This window comes from Cibotium barometz, chromosome 47 (assembly GCF_041138505.1).
Source record: "Cibotium barometz isolate CiBa-2024 chromosome 47, ASM4113850v1, whole genome shotgun sequence".
Classification (NCBI taxonomy): domain Eukaryota; kingdom Viridiplantae; phylum Streptophyta; class Polypodiopsida; order Cyatheales; family Cibotiaceae; genus Cibotium; species Cibotium barometz.
The window spans coordinates 47,119,702-47,138,898 of record NC_141092.1 but is presented as its reverse complement, the minus strand read 5'-3'; positions in this window follow the sequence as shown (position 1 = coordinate 47,138,898).

Below are 19,197 nucleotides of genomic sequence, written 5' to 3'. Positions count from 1 at the left end.
TTACTTGTTATATAAGTGATTGTTTATGGATGATGATCTGATAAAGAAAAATCTGTTATCGGACATATGTCATAGATCTCCAATAAGATCATTGTCTTGTTTAAGAAATTATTTTTCGAACCTCATAAGTCTTAGGATCTCGTGGATGATATCAAAATAAAAATTCAATAATATATAAATTTTTGGCAGAATCATAAGACGAGGAAACCGTGGCCGTCAACCAGCAGACCCTCTCTCTGAAGATGGCAAGCTTGACCCTGATGTTCGCAAGGCTCTTCATAGGACTCAGCCACCATGACCCTTCAAAGGAGAAGGGGAGAACCTAGGCGAGGCTGTGGAGAAATGGGTGGAAGCCATGGAATAATATTTTGACGTCAAAGGCTACAATGAGCGGAGCAAAATGGCTCTTGCCAGGCTCAAAATAGTGGAAACAGCCAGGGTAGCATGGAGGAACCACTGTGACACAAACCGTCTGGACATAAATACTCAGTCCTGGAACGACCAAAAAACCTTTTTGAGAAAGAGATTTTGTTCCCTTGGATTTTTGGAAATCAAAATGAACGAATTCTTAGAGCTAAAGCAGGGGAGCAAAACCATCGAGGAATATCACTAGGCCTTTGCTCTTCTACTCAAATATTCACCACCTCTAGATGAAGAACAACTCATGGCCAGGTTCATTCACGGAATGAACAAACCCTTGGACACACTAGTCAAAAATGCCAAGCCAGTGTCCATGGTTGAAGCTATAAGAATGGCAAAGGATTTTGCCAAAGCCTTTGTAGTAAAGGTCCCATTGAAGCCTGCACCCTCTAACTTTAAAAGATTCCAAACCCAGGGAAGTACTTCAAACTTTCCACCCCCGAAGAGGTAGCAAGGCCCGAATCAGAATCAGGATGCAGGAAGATTCCGAAGTGAAGGAAGATCCTTCCCCCAGAAAACTTTCTCAGGAGCCCCACCTCTTTCAAGAAATCAGAGGGATGAGCTCAAAAGTGAAAACCAATGTTTTGGATACCAAGGTTTTGGTCACCAACTGAAAGACTACCCGACTCCTGCCATGTCAAGGAGACAGGGAAGTCAAGGACCCCGAGTTTAAAGACCAACTCCTTCATACCAATCTAATCAAGGTCCGTCTCGCGCCCAAGCCGCCAGGGAAACCCCAGAAGAACTCCGCCTCAACCATCTGTCTCTATCCAGAGTAACCTCAGAACTCCTTCCCAGAACTGGGGCAACCAAAGAGAAAGAGTTCCACCTCAGACTGCAGCAGCCAGAGCAGTCACAATTTCAAATGTAGTAGAAGAGGAAAGAGGGCAGATCTATGCTACAATTGAAAACCAAGGGCCTAACCGTCAGTTCTCAGTCATCCATACTCCGGCAGAGTATCAAGGTAAACCTTTTAAGCTTTTGATTGATTCAGGCAGTTCTCATTCATTCATTTTCCTTGGATGCTTGCGTAAGCTAGTCTTAGATCAAAAATCAGGGAAACCTATGCAAGTTGAATTGGCAAGTGGGAAGATTCTTTTCACTCACCTTGAAATAGAACGTATTCAATTCAACCTAGATGGGAAGATTCTTTTCACTCACCTTGAAACAGAACGTAGTATTTAATTCAACCTAGATGGGAGTTTAACTGACTGTCAATTCAGAGTTATACCTTTGGGAGTTTTTGACGGGATCCTTGGAATGGATTGGCTCCACAAAAATCAAGCTGACGTTCACTGTCATAATGGAACCATTTCCTTCCGTGACCTTCACGGAAACAAGGTTCAAGGAATCGAAATTTCAGGATCCCCAAGTCTGCAGTTAGTAAAGGCTTCTAAGTTACTAAAAGGACTTAGAAAGAAGCAGCGCATTTATCTTGTCAAAATGAATCCGGTACACTCAAAGTTAAAAGCTAAAGAACCTGAATGGTTAAGTGATTATGATGATTTATTCCCAGCAGAATTAACAGAGATGCCTCCAATTCGAGAAGTAGATCATGTGATAGAATTGACCCCAGGAGCTCAGCCAGTATCCCTACGCACATACAAAATGCCAGTTCATGACGCCATCAAACTCAAGGAACAGCTTAGACAGCTGTTAGAACAAGGGTTTGTAAGACCCAGTGTTTCACCTTGGGGTGCGCCAGTTCTCTTTCAGAAAAAGAAAGATGGAACACTTAGACTCTGTGTGGACTACAGAGGTCTAAATCAGCTGACAGTTAAGAATAAGTATCCTATTCCTAGAATTGATGAGCTTCTAGACAGTGGAGCCCAGATCTTCACTAAGATAGATCTCAAATCAGGGTATTACCAGATCAGGATTAATGAGCAAGATATGGCATTATGAATTCACTGTCATGCCGTTTGGATTGATAAATACCCCAGCTACATTCAATCGCTTAATGCAAGACATTCTCAGAGAATACTTGGATGATTTCATTCTTGTTTTCTTTGATGGTATTCTGATTTACTCAAAGAATGCAGCTGACCATGAAGCTCATGTCAGAAAAGTTCTTAAGATTCTAAGGAAGCACCAACTCTTTGCAAAAAAGAGCAAATACACTTTCTCTGCCGACCATGTTGAATACTTGGGCTTTCTGGTATCCAAAGATAGAATTTCTCCAAATTTTGCAAAAGTCCAAGCAGTCATAGATTGGCTTGAACCAAAGATAGTGAAAGAAGTTAGAGGATTCTTGGGATTTACTGGTTGGTATAGAATTTTTATACCACTGAGTATGCTCTTATAGCTTCCCCCCTAACTAATCTTCTCAAGAAGAATATTCTGTTTCAATGGTCTGCCAGGTGTGCTAGAGTGCTTTTGATAAGCTAAAGACCACCTTGGTAACCAATCCCGTTCTGAAGCTACCAGATTTCTCTCTACCCTTTGAGGTAGTAAAACTGATGCAAGTGGTTTTGCCCTGGGAGGTGCACTCATGCAGGAAGGTCATGCAGTGGCCTATGAATCTCGAAAACTCAGAACGCATTTGGAATTATGCTATCCATGTCCTGGAACTACTTCCACTAGTATATGCCTTGAAGTTGTGGAGACATTACCTACTGGGACAAAGATTCACTTTGATGACAAATCATCACAGCTTAAAGTGGATCTTCACTCAGAAGGATCTCAACATGCGCCAAAGAAGGTGGATGCAGACCCTGCAGGAATTTGATTTTGAAATCAAGTACCGCCCAGGCAAAGAAAATGTGGTAGCAGATGCCCTCAACAGAAAAGCTTCCTTGCTTGCAATTACTATAGCATCAAATCCTTTGATTAGTGAAGCAAGAGAGATCATGCAGGATAGATTCTTTGGCCCTATTGCTATCCTACTTATGCAGGAAAGCAAAACTCCACAAGAGTTGAACAGAGTTCAAGGGTACAACTTGGATGATGGTATTATGTATTATAATCGTAGGCTATGCATTCCCAATGATGAGGGAACTAAGGGTCAAATTTTGAATGAAGCCCATGACAGCCTTATAGTAGCAGGACATCTAGGTTTCATCAAAACCTACATGTCTGTAAAGAAAAGCTTCTTTTGGCCTGGTCTAAAAAAGGATGTACTGAATCATGTACGTCAATGTTTGACATGCCAGAAAGTTAAAAGCTGAAAGAGTAAAAATGCCTGGGAAGTTACATCCATTGGACATCCCTCAGATGAAGTGGGAATGCATCAGTATGGATTTTATTACTGGATTACCTTCAGTGCAATCAGGTTACAACTCCATTTTTGTGGTAGTTGACAGACTAACCAAAGTTGCCCATCTGATTCCAGTAAAAGAAACCTACATTGCAGTGGATGTGTCGAGAGTGTTCCTCAAAGAAATCTTCAGATTGCATGGCCTACCCAGGAGAATAGTAAGTGATCGAGATCCCAAGTTTACTTCAAGGTTCTGGACTGCATTTTTCGAAGCAGTGGGAACTTTCTTGGATCTCAGCACAGCTTACCACCCTGAGACCGATGGTCAAACTTAAAGGGTAAACCAAGTAATCGAAGATATACTTCGGTCATGCTGGCAGGGAACCCAAGAAGTGGCTAAGCTATCTGCACCTAGTCGAGTTCGCCTATAATGCTTCTTATCACAAAAGTACTGGGATGAGCCCTTTTAAAGCTTTGTATGGACAAGACTGCTTAACTCCATTAACTTGGTCCCCGACCCATTGATTAGGGTCGAGATGTCCAGACAGATGCTTGACGACATGGAGCAGCAAATGCAGTCAATTCGTAAAGATATTAAAGCTACCCACCAGGATCGATAGAAGCACTATGCAAATAAGAAGAGGACAGACAGAAAGTTTGAAGAAGCAGATATGGTCTTCATTAGAGTACGGCCCAAAAGAAGTTCTCTAACTCTTGGGAATTACAAGAAGTTATCCCCCATATATTGTGGGCCATATCTAATTACAAAGAAAAGAGGTGACTTAGCCCACGAACTTCTTCTGCCTCCTTATCTCAAAGTTCATAATGTATTTCATGTAAGCCTTCTAAAGAAATATGTGCCAAGCCCAAATCATGTGCTTGATGATGAAATCCTAACCGACAGATCGAACTCCAACCTGAAGAAATTCTTGATGTTCGAGAAAAGATTCTCAGGAACAGAATTCTCAGAGAATTATTGGTAAAATGGAAGTTCTATCCTTTTGAAGATGCCACATGGGAGAATGAAGCCGATCTCTTACGGGATTACCCCCAATTTGCGAGATGAGGGCATCTCGCATTTTTCAAGTGGGAGAGAATGTAAGATTCCTCCCTAACCTCTCAAGATGTCCAGCATCTTTCCCTGTAATCAAATCCCTCTTCAGAAATATAAAAGATCTTGTTTCTACCAGTTTTGACCTAGAGAGAGAAAATCTTTTAGAGAGTGGTAATTCAGTTTTTAAATATTTTTGGATGGAAAAATATCTCTTCTTATTAAAATAAGTTCCCCCAAAACAGAAATTCAAAAAGATTTTCAGAAGGTGCATTAGAAATCAAGTATAATCTGTTCAAGAGGCCTTATCCTAGGAGTCAAGATTTTTTCAAAATTTTAAATTAAGGTTTCTATGGACCAATAAGATTCATCCAAATGTAGGGAGGAGATAAATGGAAGAATAAAAGGAAAATCACCCAAAAATGAGTAAATACTCACATAAGATGAAGAGTTGACTAAGGACAAGGTTAATAGTTAAAAAAGAGAGATATTTAGAAGAAATGATGCTTGACACCTCACTACGTTGGAATTTCCCTCATGAAGGAGGTGCCTATTTCACATGTGTGGGAGAGTTTTAAACTCCCAAATAATGAGATATTTTTATTTCTCCTCTCTCCTGTTTCAACTAGATCCAAAAAGTGGACTAAACTGACCTAAAAATGGTCAAAAATTGACCAAACTGATCTAGAAAATTCTAGAATCAGTTGGCTTGAAGACAAATTTAGGAATTTTGGGAATTATTCGAGTCCCATTTCTTATAGGATTGGTTGGAAACTTGGTATTTTTGTGTAGTTTGAGCTAACATCTATTTGTTGATGCACTCTTTGTGCCATTAGATTATATCTTGACACAACTATTTGGCGTATTTGTTTGTAGTTGTATAGATACATACGTCAACGCAACAATATTGGAAGGACAAGGGAAACATGACACTAAACTTAATTGAGATTATACAACACCTGTTAAATACTATCTCCACTTTGAGACATTGAAGTAAAAACATGGACTTTATTTAATTTGCCAAAAGAATTCTAAATATCACTTAAAAAAAACCTTAGAAGTGAGAGATCTCTAAAGGGTATGGTGTTAGAAACAACAAAACAAAAAGTAAATCTCAATGACAATACAATGTGCTAAGTTTACGATTGATCCACATATAAAAACCCATCTTAGACACTATATCAAGATGATAAATTATGATATATATGCTCAAATTTAAGGGACATTGAAGTAAAAACATGGGATAATAATGCCAAAGAACACTTGGAAAAGGAACCTTAGAATTGAGGGATCTCCAAAGAGTGTGGTGTTTAAAAACACCAGAAGCAATCAAATTTCAATGAGATTGTTACATTCAAGTTTACATCTTAAGTAAAGCACCATTGAGTTCAAGTATCAATACTCTTCTTTGTTTCCTTATTGTATCTGGGGGTGGTGGAACTCTTTTGCTTCTAGGTACATGAGTCACCAATGATTGGTGCCACCTCAATAGTAAGTTTTCTGTACACTTGAAATCAAAGCTATATGCTTCAACATATCCTGTTGAAAACAAAATGTATGGTTAATGGACATTCAAAATTTTAAATAAATATATTATGTGCCAACAACAACATAAATTCATCCATGATATGGATGGTCTTAAACCTTCATAGATAAATGCTCCAATACCTCAGAAGTTCAACCAAAAAAATAAAAGAGCGAGTATATTGTCAATGCTAAATTTCATCAAATTTATTGAATATGATGTATAAAAGATTTTCACTGTTGAGATAATTGAGTCTATCCAAATTAAATTATAATATTCATAGCCTTACACCTTGACAAGGCAATATCTTCAATAAAAAACAAACACATCCTCATTGCAATCTTCATTGCAATCGAATGCAAATATTGACAAAAGAGATAATCAAATGATAGTAAGTTTGGAGGCATTTGATTGCTTAATACAATAGTGTAAAGATTTGGCTCGTACAATCCAAAAATTAAACCCATCTAGGCACATTGTTTTGGCCAAAGCCTAAGTCTATCTTATGGGCTTTTAGTACAAAATGGCTCCAAACATTCTGCACCCAACAAGTCTTGATATTTGTGCAGATCCCATACTTCAAACTGCACGTTTAGACCTCAGAAATGGTTTCCTTTGACTTGCAACAGCAGCAACTAGTATGAGTTAGGTTGGAATCTGATTATATAGTCACTCAATGTTTAATGAAACCAGACATTATCCTACCCATAAGCTCAAGTAAGCCTTTTGTAGCGTTGATATGTATGCTTTTGCTGCAACTCCACTTATGAGATGACCACGATCATATCCCAAGCGAGTAGCATAAGCAATAGCGTGTTGATCACTCAAAATCCTTCTTTTGTAACACACTTTTAACAAGCTTAGTTGGTCTTTGGATAGTAATGGTACTCTAGCTTTGGATGCCAACATTGCTAGATCCTTGCTTATGGATTCTACTTCTCTTTTTTCCCAGGCTCTTGATTAACTTTCAGGGAAGAGATAGTTGTCTTTTGGATTAACACATCCCTTGAAAGGGCTATCATCAATAAGCAATGTATTCTTCTTATTGCAAATATCTTGGCACTGATTCTAAACCTTGAGTAAAGGTTTAAACATAGCCTCAACAGTAGGCTTATCTGGCCTATACACTTTTCGAAGATTATGGATATAACATTCTTCTTGTCCCCGCACCATAAAGAAATGATATTTCTTATGTGTATACTGTTGAAGAGTATTTACATAGGCACAAACATTCTTATGTAGCATGGCGGACCAAATATTGGTTTTGCAAAAGTCTCTTGAAGCTCTTCATTAACCTTGAAGATGTTTGCAAAGCTGAATCATCGATGTGATCTACCTCCACCATGTTGTCTTCATTATTTCTAGCATTTGAATCATGAGAGTTGATCTCTCTAGTAGGGCTTTCATGATGATGTTCTAGTTGAGCAATGTTATCTTCATCTTTCCCTTCTTTGTATATATCTGTAAGATTAAAATAAAATGCTATTACTTTTAGGATTTAAATAATGCACCAAGGATAATACTAGTCATTTTTACATCTACACATATACTTTGTATCCAAACTTAGATTACTCAACATTGAGTGATGTACCATAATGAATTAGGAACCATATTACATGCCAAGACTTTCACATAAGGTTCAAACTTGAGTTTGAGCCTCACTTACAAGGGCAAAGTAAAGATCGCTCAACTTGAGATTGTGCCTTGTGTTAGAAGACATCCCCAAGGTTGGACATAAGTGGAGGTACGGCTCAAACTTAATTTTGAGCCTCACCGCTACACTAGGATATGGAGTAAGTGTAATTTCTTAATAGTAAGTGTGCATCATCATTTGTATTAGGCTCAAACTTAATTTTGAGCCTCTTAAGTTTGAGCCTCGCTGCTACACTAGGATATAGAGTAATTTCTTAATAGTAAGTATGCATCATCATTTGTACCAAACGTTGGCATGAAATAAAGGATAAGTAGAATAGAAATATTCACTTTAATAGAAAAATGTTAAAAGTGAATCCAAAAAAGCCAATGTATTAATCAAAAGACTAATAATTATTTCAACAAATCCACACTTTGAACAAGACCTATGTTAATATTAGTAGTTGATAAGCTCCTTTCAATGATCACCATTTGTTGTACATTCATAAGCACTATCAATGCACTTTTCTATCTTTCTTTGGTTGAGAGCTTGATGGGCTATGTGGCATGGTAGAGTGCTTTGCCTTTCTCTTCTTTGTAAGTGCTTGCTCCTCTTCTTGCACCTGAGAGCATGCCATGTCTTCAGCTGCTATTGTGCTTACATCAAGGACTTTTGTTTTGTCACCCTCCTTTTTATGTTTTGAAGAAGTTGCACCAGCATTTCTAGATGCTTCAAGTGCACTGTTCACTATGGCCCTGTCTTTTTTCTCCACAATTTTCCTAACTTGAATGGTTGTTGTCTCCTTTTTAGGTATGGACTTTTTTCATGAATCCAAAGCCTTCTTTGCATGCCTCACCGCTTTCACAAGGTCCTCCACATTATCCACCCCTGAGTTGTTGTTTCGAGAGCATCCAGAGTAAAGATTGGTGCACCATGTGGTTGCGAGGTAGCGGGCACTCTGCTAGCTTCCATTCCTGTGAAGCACCAAAAAAGTTTCAAAACCTTAGAAAAAAATGGATTAAAAAGCTACATATCAAATCAAAACCTATCAAACTTAAGAAACTTAATGCATGCTACAATTATTGATGCTTCACTTAGTTTTCTTGAATAGCGGGGGCCTCACTTGCATTTACTTAATCCATATAGAAGCTCGACTTAAGCTGGAGCCTAGATCTAAGTTGTGCACTCATATGCTAGGGGTACGCTAGCATAGAGAGGCAAAGCTCAAACTCAAGTTTGAGCCTTAAGGTGAAGTTCCATGTATGGGAGGCTTGAACTTAAGCTGGAGTCTAGATACAAGTTGTGCACTCATATGCCAGGGGTACACTAGTATATTGGAGCCTTAAGGCCAAGTTTCATATAGGAAAAATCTGCTGAACTTAAGCTAGAGCCTAGATCCAAGTTGTGCACTCATATGACAGGGGTACACCAGCATATAGAGACAAGGCTCAAGCTCAAGTTCGAGCCTTTAGGACAAGTTTTATGTAGGAGAGGCTCGAACTTAAGCTAGAGCCTAGATCCAAGTTGTGCACTCATATGCTAGGGATACGCTAGCATAGATAGGGAAGGCTCCAACTCAAGTTGGAGCCTTAAGGCCAAGTTCCATGTAAAGTTAAGCATGGAGAATGAGCCTTAACACATAAGTTCCATGTAGGGGAGATTCAATCTGAAGTTCGAGCCTTAAGGCTGGTGTACACTAGCATCGAGAGCAAAGGCTCCAACTCAAGTTCGAGCCTTAAGGTCGGGGTACACTAGCATGAAGAACGATGGCTCAATATGAAGCTCGAGCCTTAAGGCCGGGGTGCACTAGCATGGACAGCAAAGGCTCAAACTCAATCTCGAGCCTTAAGACCGGGGTGCACTAGCATGGAGAGCAAAGGCTCAAACTCAAGTTCGAGCCTTAAGGCCAGGGTGCACTAGCATGGAGAGCTAAGGCTCAAACTCAAGATCGAGCCTTAAGGCCGGGGTGCACTAGCATGGAGAACGAAGGCTCAATCTGAAGTTCGAGCATTAAGGCCGGGGTGCACTAGCATGGAGAGCAAAGGAGCGAAGGCCGGGGTGCACTAGCATGGAGAGCAAAGGAGCGAAGGCTCAAACTCAAGTTCGAGTCTTAAGGTCGGGGTACACTAGCATGGAGAGCAAAGGCTCAAACTCAAGTTCGAGCCTTAAGGCCGGGGTGCACTAACATGGAGAACAAAGACTCAATCTAGGTCGAGCCTTAAGGCCGGGGTACACTAGCATGGACTAGCATGGAGAACGAAGGCTCAATCTAAAGTTCGAGCCTTAAGGCCGGGGTGCACTAGCATGGAGAGCAAAGGCTCAAACTCAAGTTCGAGCCTTAAGGCCGGGGTGCACTAGCATGGAGAACGAAGGCTCAATCTGAAGTTTGAGCGTTAAGGCCGGGGTGCACTAGCATGGAGAGCAAAGGAGCAAAGGCTCAAACTGAAGTTCGAGCCTTAAGGCCGGGGTGCACTAGCATGGAGAGCAAAGGCTCAAACTCAAGTTCGAGCCTTAAGGCCGGGGTGCACTAACATTTGCAGAACAAAGACTCAATCTAGGTCGAGCCTTAAGGCCGGGGTACACTATCATGGAGAACGAAGGCTCAATCTGAAGTTCAAGCCTTATGACTGGGGTGCACTAGCATGGAGAGCAAAGGAGCAAAGGCTCAAACTCAAGTTCGAGCCTTAACATCGGGGTGCACTAGCATGGAGAGCAAAGGCTCAAACTCAAGTTCGACGAGCCTTAACATCGGGGTGCACTAGCATGGAGAGCAAAGGCTCAAACTCAAGTTCGAGCCTTAAGGCCGGGGTGCACTAACATGGAGAGCAAAGGCTCAAACTCAAGTTCGAGCCTTAAGGCCGAGGTGCACTAACATGGAGAACAAAGACTCAATCTAGGTCGAGCCTTAAGGCCGGGGTACACTAGCATGGAGAACGAAGGCTCAATCTGAAGTTCGAGCCTTAAGGCCGGGGTGCACTAGCATGGAGAGCAAAGGCTCAAACTCAAGTTCGAGCCTTAAGGCCGGGGTGCACTAACATGGAGAACAAAGACTCAATCTAGGTCGAGCCTTAAGGCCGGGGTACACTAGTATGGAGATAAAAGGCTCAATCTGAAGTTTGAGCCTTAAGACTGGGGTGCACTAGCATGGAGAGCAAAGGCTCAAACTCAATTTTGAGCCTTAAGACCGGGGTGCACTAGCATGGAGAGCAAAGACTCAAACTCAAGTTCGAGCCTTAAGGCCGGGGTGCACTAGCATGGAGAGCAAAGGCTCAAACTCAAGTTCGAGCCTTAAGGTCGGGGTTCACTAGCATGGAGAATGAAGGCTCAATCTGAAGTTAGAGCCTTAAGGCCGGGGTGCACTAGCAAGGAGAGCAAAGGAGCAGAGGCTCAAACTCAAGTTCGAGCCTTAACGCCGGGGTGCACTAGCATGGAGAGCAAAGGCTCAAACTCAAGTTCGAGCCTTAAGGCCGGGGTGCACTAACATGGAAAGCAAAGGCTCAAACTCAAGTTCGAGCCTTAAGGCCGGGGTGCACTAACATGGAGAACAAAGACTCAATCTAGATCGAGCCTTAAGGCCGGGGTACACTAGCATGGCGAACGAAGGCTCAATCTGAAGTTCGAGCCTTAAGGCCGGGGTACACTAGCATGGAGAGTAAAGGCTCAAACTCAAGCTCGAGCCTTAAGGCCGGGGTGCACTAACATGGAGAACAAAGACTCAATCTAGGTCGAGCCTTAAGGCCAGGGTACACTAGCATGGAGAACGAAGGCTCAATCTCAAGTTCGAGCCTTAAGACTGGGGTGCACTAGCATGGAGAGCAAAGGCTCAAACTCAATTTCGAGCCTTAAGGTCGGGGTGCACTAGCATGGAGAGCAAAGGCTCAAACTCAAGTTCGAGCCTTAAGGCCGGGGTGCACTAGCATGGAGAACGAAGGCTCAATCTGAAGTTCGAGCCTTAACGCCGGGTGCACTAGCATGGAGAGCAAAGGAGCAAAGGCTCAAACTCAAGTTCGAGCCTTAACGCCGGGGTGCACTAGCATGGAGAGCAAAGGCTCAAACTCAAAATCGAGCCTTAAGGCCGGGGTGCACTAACATGGAGAGCAAAGGCTCAAAATCAAGTTGGAGCCTTAAGGCCGAGGTGCACTAACATGGAGAGCAAAGGCTCAAACTCAAGTTCGAGCCTTAAGGCCGGGGTGCACTAACATGGAGAACAAAGACTCAATCTAGGTCGAGCCTTAAGGCTGGGGTACACTAGCATGGACTAGCATGGAGAACGAAGGCTCAATCTGAAGTTCGAGCCTTAAGGCCGGGGTGCACTAGCATGGAGAGCAAAGGCTCAAACTCAAGTTCGAGCCTTAAGGCCGGGGTGCACTAACATGGAGAGCAAAGACTCAATCTAGGTCGAGCCTTAAGGCCGGGGTACACTAGCATGGAGAACGAATGCTCAATCTGAAGTTCGAGCCTTAAGGCCAGGGTGCACTAGCATGGAGAGCAAAGGCTCAAACTCAAGTTCGAGCCTTAAGGCCGGGGTGCACTAACATGGAGAACAAAGACTCAATCTAGGTCGAGCCTTAAGGTCGGGGTGGTACACTAGCATGGAGAACGAAGGCTCAATCTGAAGTTCGAGCCTTAAGACTGGGGTGCACTAGCATGGAGAGCAAAGGCTCAAACTCAATTTCGAGCCTTAAGACCGGGGTGCACTAGCATGGAGAACAAAGGCTCAAACTCAAGTTCGAGCCTTAAGACCAGGGTGCACTAACATGGAGAACAAAGACTCAATCTAGGTCAAGCCTTAAGGTCGGGGTACACTAGCATGGAGAACGAAGGCTCAATTTGAAGTTCGAGCCTTAAGGCCGAGGTGCACTAGCATGGAGTGCAAACTATCTACGACAAGCAACGATTGACAAATGGCACACTTAGCGTGCAATCAAGTAAGCGTTTATATTGATATAGACAACCAATTAAAGAAGAACTTACGTGTTGCGTAAAGTATTCAATTAGATAAGGGAACACACGAAACGTAGATAGGCGCACGAAAGTCTCCGATGTCGCACAGACGTGACGGATGCTTGAAGTCTCCGATGGCGTGTGGGCGTGATGGTTTTGTAGGAAACAGAGGTCGAAACCAACGCAGGGCTGAGCGAGTACTTCAGAGACAGGAAACACAGATGATTACACGGGCGCCGAGCGGGGATGAATTTGAAATCCAAATTTGAATTTGGTGAAAATTTGAAATTCAAATTTCAAATGGAGAGGGGCGAAATTGGGGCACGAGCGCTGAGCTGGGGAAAATTTGAAATTCAAATTTGAATTTGGTGGAACAAATGGAGAGGGGAGAAATTTGAAATTCAAATTTCAAATGGGGGGTGCGGGGCGCTGGTGATGGTGATGGCGAGAGGAAGGGGGGGTGGTTTGCGAGAGGGGGGCTGGCATGGCGATCTGCAAGGGAGGGGGGCTGGCATGGGAGACGAGAGGGAGAGGGGAAATTTTGAAATTCAAATTTCAAATGGGGGGGCGGGGCACTGGTGATGGCGAGAGGGGGAAATTTGAAATTCAAATTTCAAATGGGGGGTCTGGCGAATGGCGTGGAGACGAGAGGGGGGGTGGGCGTGGCTGCGAGAGGGAGAGGGGGGGGTCGCTACAAGAGACGAGAGGAGGGGGGGTCTGGGCGTGGCTGTGAGAGGCAGAGGGGGGGTGGGCGTGGCTCTGCGAGAGGGAGAGGGGGGGTGGGCGTGGCGCAAGAGATGAGAGGGAGAGGGGGGTCTGGGCGTGGCTGTGAGAGGCAGAGGGGGGGGTGGGTGTGGCTCTGCGAGAGGGAGAGGGGGGGTCGCTAGAGGGGGCTGGCGATGGCGTGGAGACGAGAGGGAGAGGGGGGTCGCTAGAGGGGGCTGGCGATGGCGTGGAGACGAGAGGGGGGGTGGGCGTGGCTGCGAGAGACGAGAGGGAGAGGGGGGGTCTGGGCATGGCTCTGGGAGAGGCAGAGGGGGGGTGGGCATGGCTCTGCGAGAGCGATGGCGTGGAGACGAGAGGGGGGGTCGCTACGAGAGACGAGAGGAGAGGGGGGGCTGGCGAGTCTACGAGAGGCAGGGGGTGGGCGTGGCTACGAGAGCCGAGAGGGGGGGCTGGCGAGTCTGCGAGAGGGGGGGGCAGGGGGGGCTGGCGATGGCATGGATGCGAGAGGGGGTGGGCGTGGAGACGATGGTCGAAATTGATAGGCTCCGATACGGCGATGATGATGATCAATTACTTCTTGGTCTGAATTAGGCTCCGATATAGTGATGACCAATTGATACTTCTTGTCCTCTGGCATTCAACGGGACAGGCGCAGGCTTTGTCATGCACAAAGGGATTTCGATTTCGATTTCCAAGCCCAAGCCCAAGCCCAAGCCCAGGCCGAGGCCCCAGGTCCCAGGTCTTTTGATTATAGTTAGTTTCACTTTTGTCTATATACCCTTCTTCACCCACACCCCACTTGTTCTCTGGGATTATTCTAGCTTCCCTCTCTATTCCTACTTGCTTGTGTAATAGACAAGACTCAAACTCAAGTTTGAGCCTTGAGCTTGAGCTTGAGATTTCTTCTTCTCTTCCCTCTTTCCCCATACACCCAAATATACTTTCTGGCTTCCCTCTCTATTCCTACTTGCTTGTCTAATAGACAAGGCTCAAACTCAAGTTTGAGCCTTGAGCTTGAGCTTGAGATTTCTTCTTTTCTTCCCTCTTTCCCCATACACCCAAATATACTTTCTAGCTTCCCTCTCTATTCCTACTTGCTTGTGTAATAGACAAGGCTCAAACTCAAGTTTGAGCCTTGAGCTTGAGCTTGAGATTTCTTCTTTTCTTCCCTCTTTCCCCATACACCCAAATATACTTTTAGCTTCCTACAACTTTACTTTCAGCTTCGTAGAAGCGAACTAGCATCCGCAGGTGAGGCTCAAACTTTTGTTGGAGGACCCTTCTAGCTAACATATGCAAACTAATATATTATGCAAGTGAGGATGATAACTTTAATTGGAGCCTCCTAACAAACTAACATATGATGGTGAGGCTCATGAAGCCTCACCATCATATGATGGTGAGGCTCATGAAGCCTCCTACTAACAAGCTAGCATTAGATGGATGGAGCCTAGCCTCCTAGCAAACTAGCATTGATAGGTGAGATTCAAACTTTGGTTAGAACCTAAACTCATGTTGAGATTGAATTACATTTATAGTTCTGTGTACTACCATATAAACATCGCTTTAATCTTTCTTATTGAGATCTTGATTTTCTCAGGGATTGGAGAGTCTAAAACAAGGTGCTTCAGTGTTTCTCATTGATGGTTCTGCAAAGGAAGGCACGCGGGGTTATTCATTCCATTGATGCATCTCAAACATGTGGTTTTCAATTCATTGGTGAGACATGTGCAGCAATACATGTTCAACAAAGCTTTGATGACACATTTCTCATTCCATTTGCCACAATGGATGCAAGAACAATGTCTCAAGCAGTTGGAAGCATCATCAAATGGCCATTGGTCAACCTTGTTATGGACAAAGACATTACTAATACCAAAGAGGATAATTTTGCGGAACTTCTTGTTGATCAAGAAGATCACTTTATAGATAGGAGAGCTGAAAAGAGAAAAGTGTCATCCTCTAGGATGACAACAGATCTACAAAACTTGGCAATGGAGTAGGTATTGCTGGTCCACCCATACGAGGCTATAAATTATAGAGAACTATGGGAGAGTAGCTTGGGTGTCATTATAGAAGGATCTTTGCATCCCAGTTCAACTTGTGTTTCAGGTCTGAATTTGGTTAGTTTGCCGATCAGGCAACTCACATTTGAGAATGGTGAACCATTAGTGAAGGACACAGAATCTTCTTCTATTGATGAGGGTATTCAAGATCACTTCATGCAAAAAAATATTGACAGCCTAAATAATTCAAGTGATGAAAAAGAGGATGATGATGTAGAGAGCAATGATGGCGATAGTTCTGATGAGACAGACACCATGATGCCATGATCACTGACTATGATATCATTGAAGGGACAAATAAGAAAAGGAGCTATGTCCATAGGGTAAGGGTAATGAAAAATTACGATAAAACCCATGGAGCTAGCAAAAAATGTGATGTTGCAAACATTCACAACGTCGCAACCATTGATTGTTGCGAGAAGCGATGTTGTCAATTTGGAGATAGATCCAAAATCATGCAAGCTACGGTACATTTTTGGGGACCAGAGCTATAGTACACGATACATATTTGTACGAGATTGCATGGGCATGGCCTATAGACAAGGTCAAGATGACGAGTGCTTTGAGTTCACATTTGATGGGAAGAAGGTTTGTAGTAAAGCATGGTATGTAATGCATGGCATTGGTAAGTCAACGTTCTATAGGCTAAGAAAGAAGTTCTTGAATGGTGCATGTAATGTCAGTCATGGCAACAGTGGGATAATACGGAAGGGCATGACACATGTTGAGATGGCAAAATCAATCATACAGGGCTTCATAGATAATAATGCTGATCAAATGCCACACATAGGTCAAGGACAACTATGCATGGAGCCCGCGAGACCCAACGTGTTCTACCAGCAATGTACAAACAAGTGGACATATTGCGTGAAGTGAATGACACACTTGTCTCATTCGAATACCGGCCACTGTCACAACCATCATTCTCTCAAGATTGTGGAACACAGAGTTCAAGACAGTTAGTTTATCAAAAACTAGCACCTTCTCAAAATGCGACATTTGTATGGCAATTAAGGTCAAGTTGGAATCAACAAAAAATCAAGAGGAGCGTGCTAGATACATGGCACAAAGAAGGGCACACATGTTGCAGCAAATGAGTTATAGAAATCTATACTATGCTTGGAGGAGCTCTTCCGAAATGAACCCAAATAGGTATTTGTGTATTATACATGATAAGATGGACTAGAGCAAGACTGCCATACCACAAATTAAACCAGTTCCTAAATCTCTCAATGGGGTTGAGAGGCTTCCAGTATCCTTAAGAGGAATGCTCACTCATGGTGGACACATGGACAAACAGCTTATGGTCACTTTGCCTTGGGGTTATGGCCAAGTGATCCCAACTTCACAATTTCATCTCTCTCAAAATGTTTAAGAAACTTAGAAAGAGGAGAGCAACACATGTATGGTGACTTGAGCTCACAAAACTCAGATGCAGAACCACGAACAGATCTTTTTTATTGTGTTTTGTCTACTATGACCCTGTATTAGCATATGGAAGTGCTAAAGGAGAGAAACGCATATTGTAAGCAGAGCATTGAGGATGCACATGCAGAGACACATGTAGAAACAAATGTGGATACAGAGGGAAATTGTTCTTCACATATGCAGTCAGTCTTTCATATGGAAGTGCTAAAGGAGAGAAATGCATATTGCAAGTAGAGCATTGAGGATGCAGATGCAGAGACACATGTAGAAACAAACGTGGATACAGAGGGAAATTGTTCTTCACATATGCAGTCAGTCTTTCATATGGAAGTGCTAAAGGAGAGATGCAGATTGCAAGCAGAGCATTAAGCATGTAGATGCAGAGACACATGTAGAAACAAATGTGGATACAGAGGGAAATTGTTCTTCACATATGCAGTCAGTCTTTCATATGGAAGTGCTAAAGGAGAGAAACGCATATTGCAAGCAGAGCATTAAGGATGCAGATGCAGAGACACATGTAGAAACAAATGTGGATACAGAGGGAAATTGTTCTTCACATATGCAGTTAGTCTTTCATACTAACACACATGTGCAGGATAGGGGCAATGTCAATGCCTCAAGTTTAATGCCATCAAATTCAAGGACATTTTTCAAGAGATTGCCAAGGACGTTGTTGTTGCAACTTGACGATTGTGGTTCTAAAAATAAGAATCGTTATGTATTTGGCACCCTTTAAGTATGTTAAGGAAAATGAGAAGGTTGTGGAGGGCTTAAAAAACATGTCAATTTGTAAGATTCCTCCCCCAACCCCCCTTTTGATGTCTAGTATCTTTCCCTGTAATCAATCCCTCTTCAGAAATATAAAGACCTTGTTTCTAACTGTTTTAGCCTAGAGAGAGAAAATTATTCTAGAGAGAGAATATTCAGATTATGAATATTTTTGGATAGAAAAATAACTCATCTTATTAAAATAAGTTCCCCTGAAACAGAAATTCAAAAAGAATTTTCCAATGTGCAATTGGAATTAATTGGAAATGGGTATAAAGGACCTTAGTCTAAGGGTCTAGATTTTTAAAAATTTTTGGATTATGGTCCAATTAAGGTTCCTATGGACCAATAGCATCAATCCATGTGTAGGGAGGAGATCAATCCAATTTGTAAAAGAAGATATCCAAAAATGAGTAAATGCTCACATAAGATGAAGAGTTGAAAATGTACAAGGTTTATTAGTAAAAAACTATGAGCAATATTAAAAATATGAGATATTTTGGGTATCCAAAAATGAGTAAATGCTCACATAAGATGAAGAGTTGAAAATGTACAAGGTTTATTAGTAAAAAACTATGAGTAATATTAAAAATATGAGATATTTTGGGTATAATGATTCCATTTTGACACATATGTAAGGAAGGGGAGTTCTTTAAAGGAGGTGCATATTTCACATAAGATGAAGAGTTGAAAATGTACAAGGTTTATTAGTAAAAAACTATGAGCAATATTAAAAATATGAGATATTTTGAGTATAATGATTCCATTTTGACACATATGTAAGGAAGGGGAGTTCTTTAAAGAAGGTGCATATTTCACATGCTTGAATGAGTTTTAAACTCATAAAAATTGAGATATTTCATCTCTCCTCTCTCCTCATTCAAGTCTAGTTCCAAAAAGTTAGCTTAACTGACCTAAAAATGGTCAAAAATTGACCAAACTGATTTGGAAAATTCTAGAATCAGTTTGTTTGGTTAGGAGCTCAATTTTTCCTATAAATAGAAGCCTCCCCCTTGTTGAAAAATATATAGTGTTTATGCATCGTTACTCTACTCCACCTAAGCCAAGAACTGTGAATTCATTAATAATTCACTAGTTTTTGGAGCTTCCCTCTTTTTTCAATCCCCATTAGTGGCTCCATCAACATACTTAACCAATTGATTGGTTGGGGGCCTCTATCGTGAACAAAGAATCAAGCAAATTGTAAGGTAAATAGTGAATTTTGAGCTTTTCTATAATTTCTCAATGTTTCTCTCTTCTCAACCCCTCTCAAGCTTGAGAAGCTTAATTGGAATGGTTTTTGAATGCTATTGAAGTTAATTAATAAGTGTTAGTGAAGAGTTACATTATTTGATGAATGCTATTGAAGTTAATTGATTAATGATAGTTAAGAATTACATAAATTTCCATTTATGCTTAATTCCAATGGTTTTTATG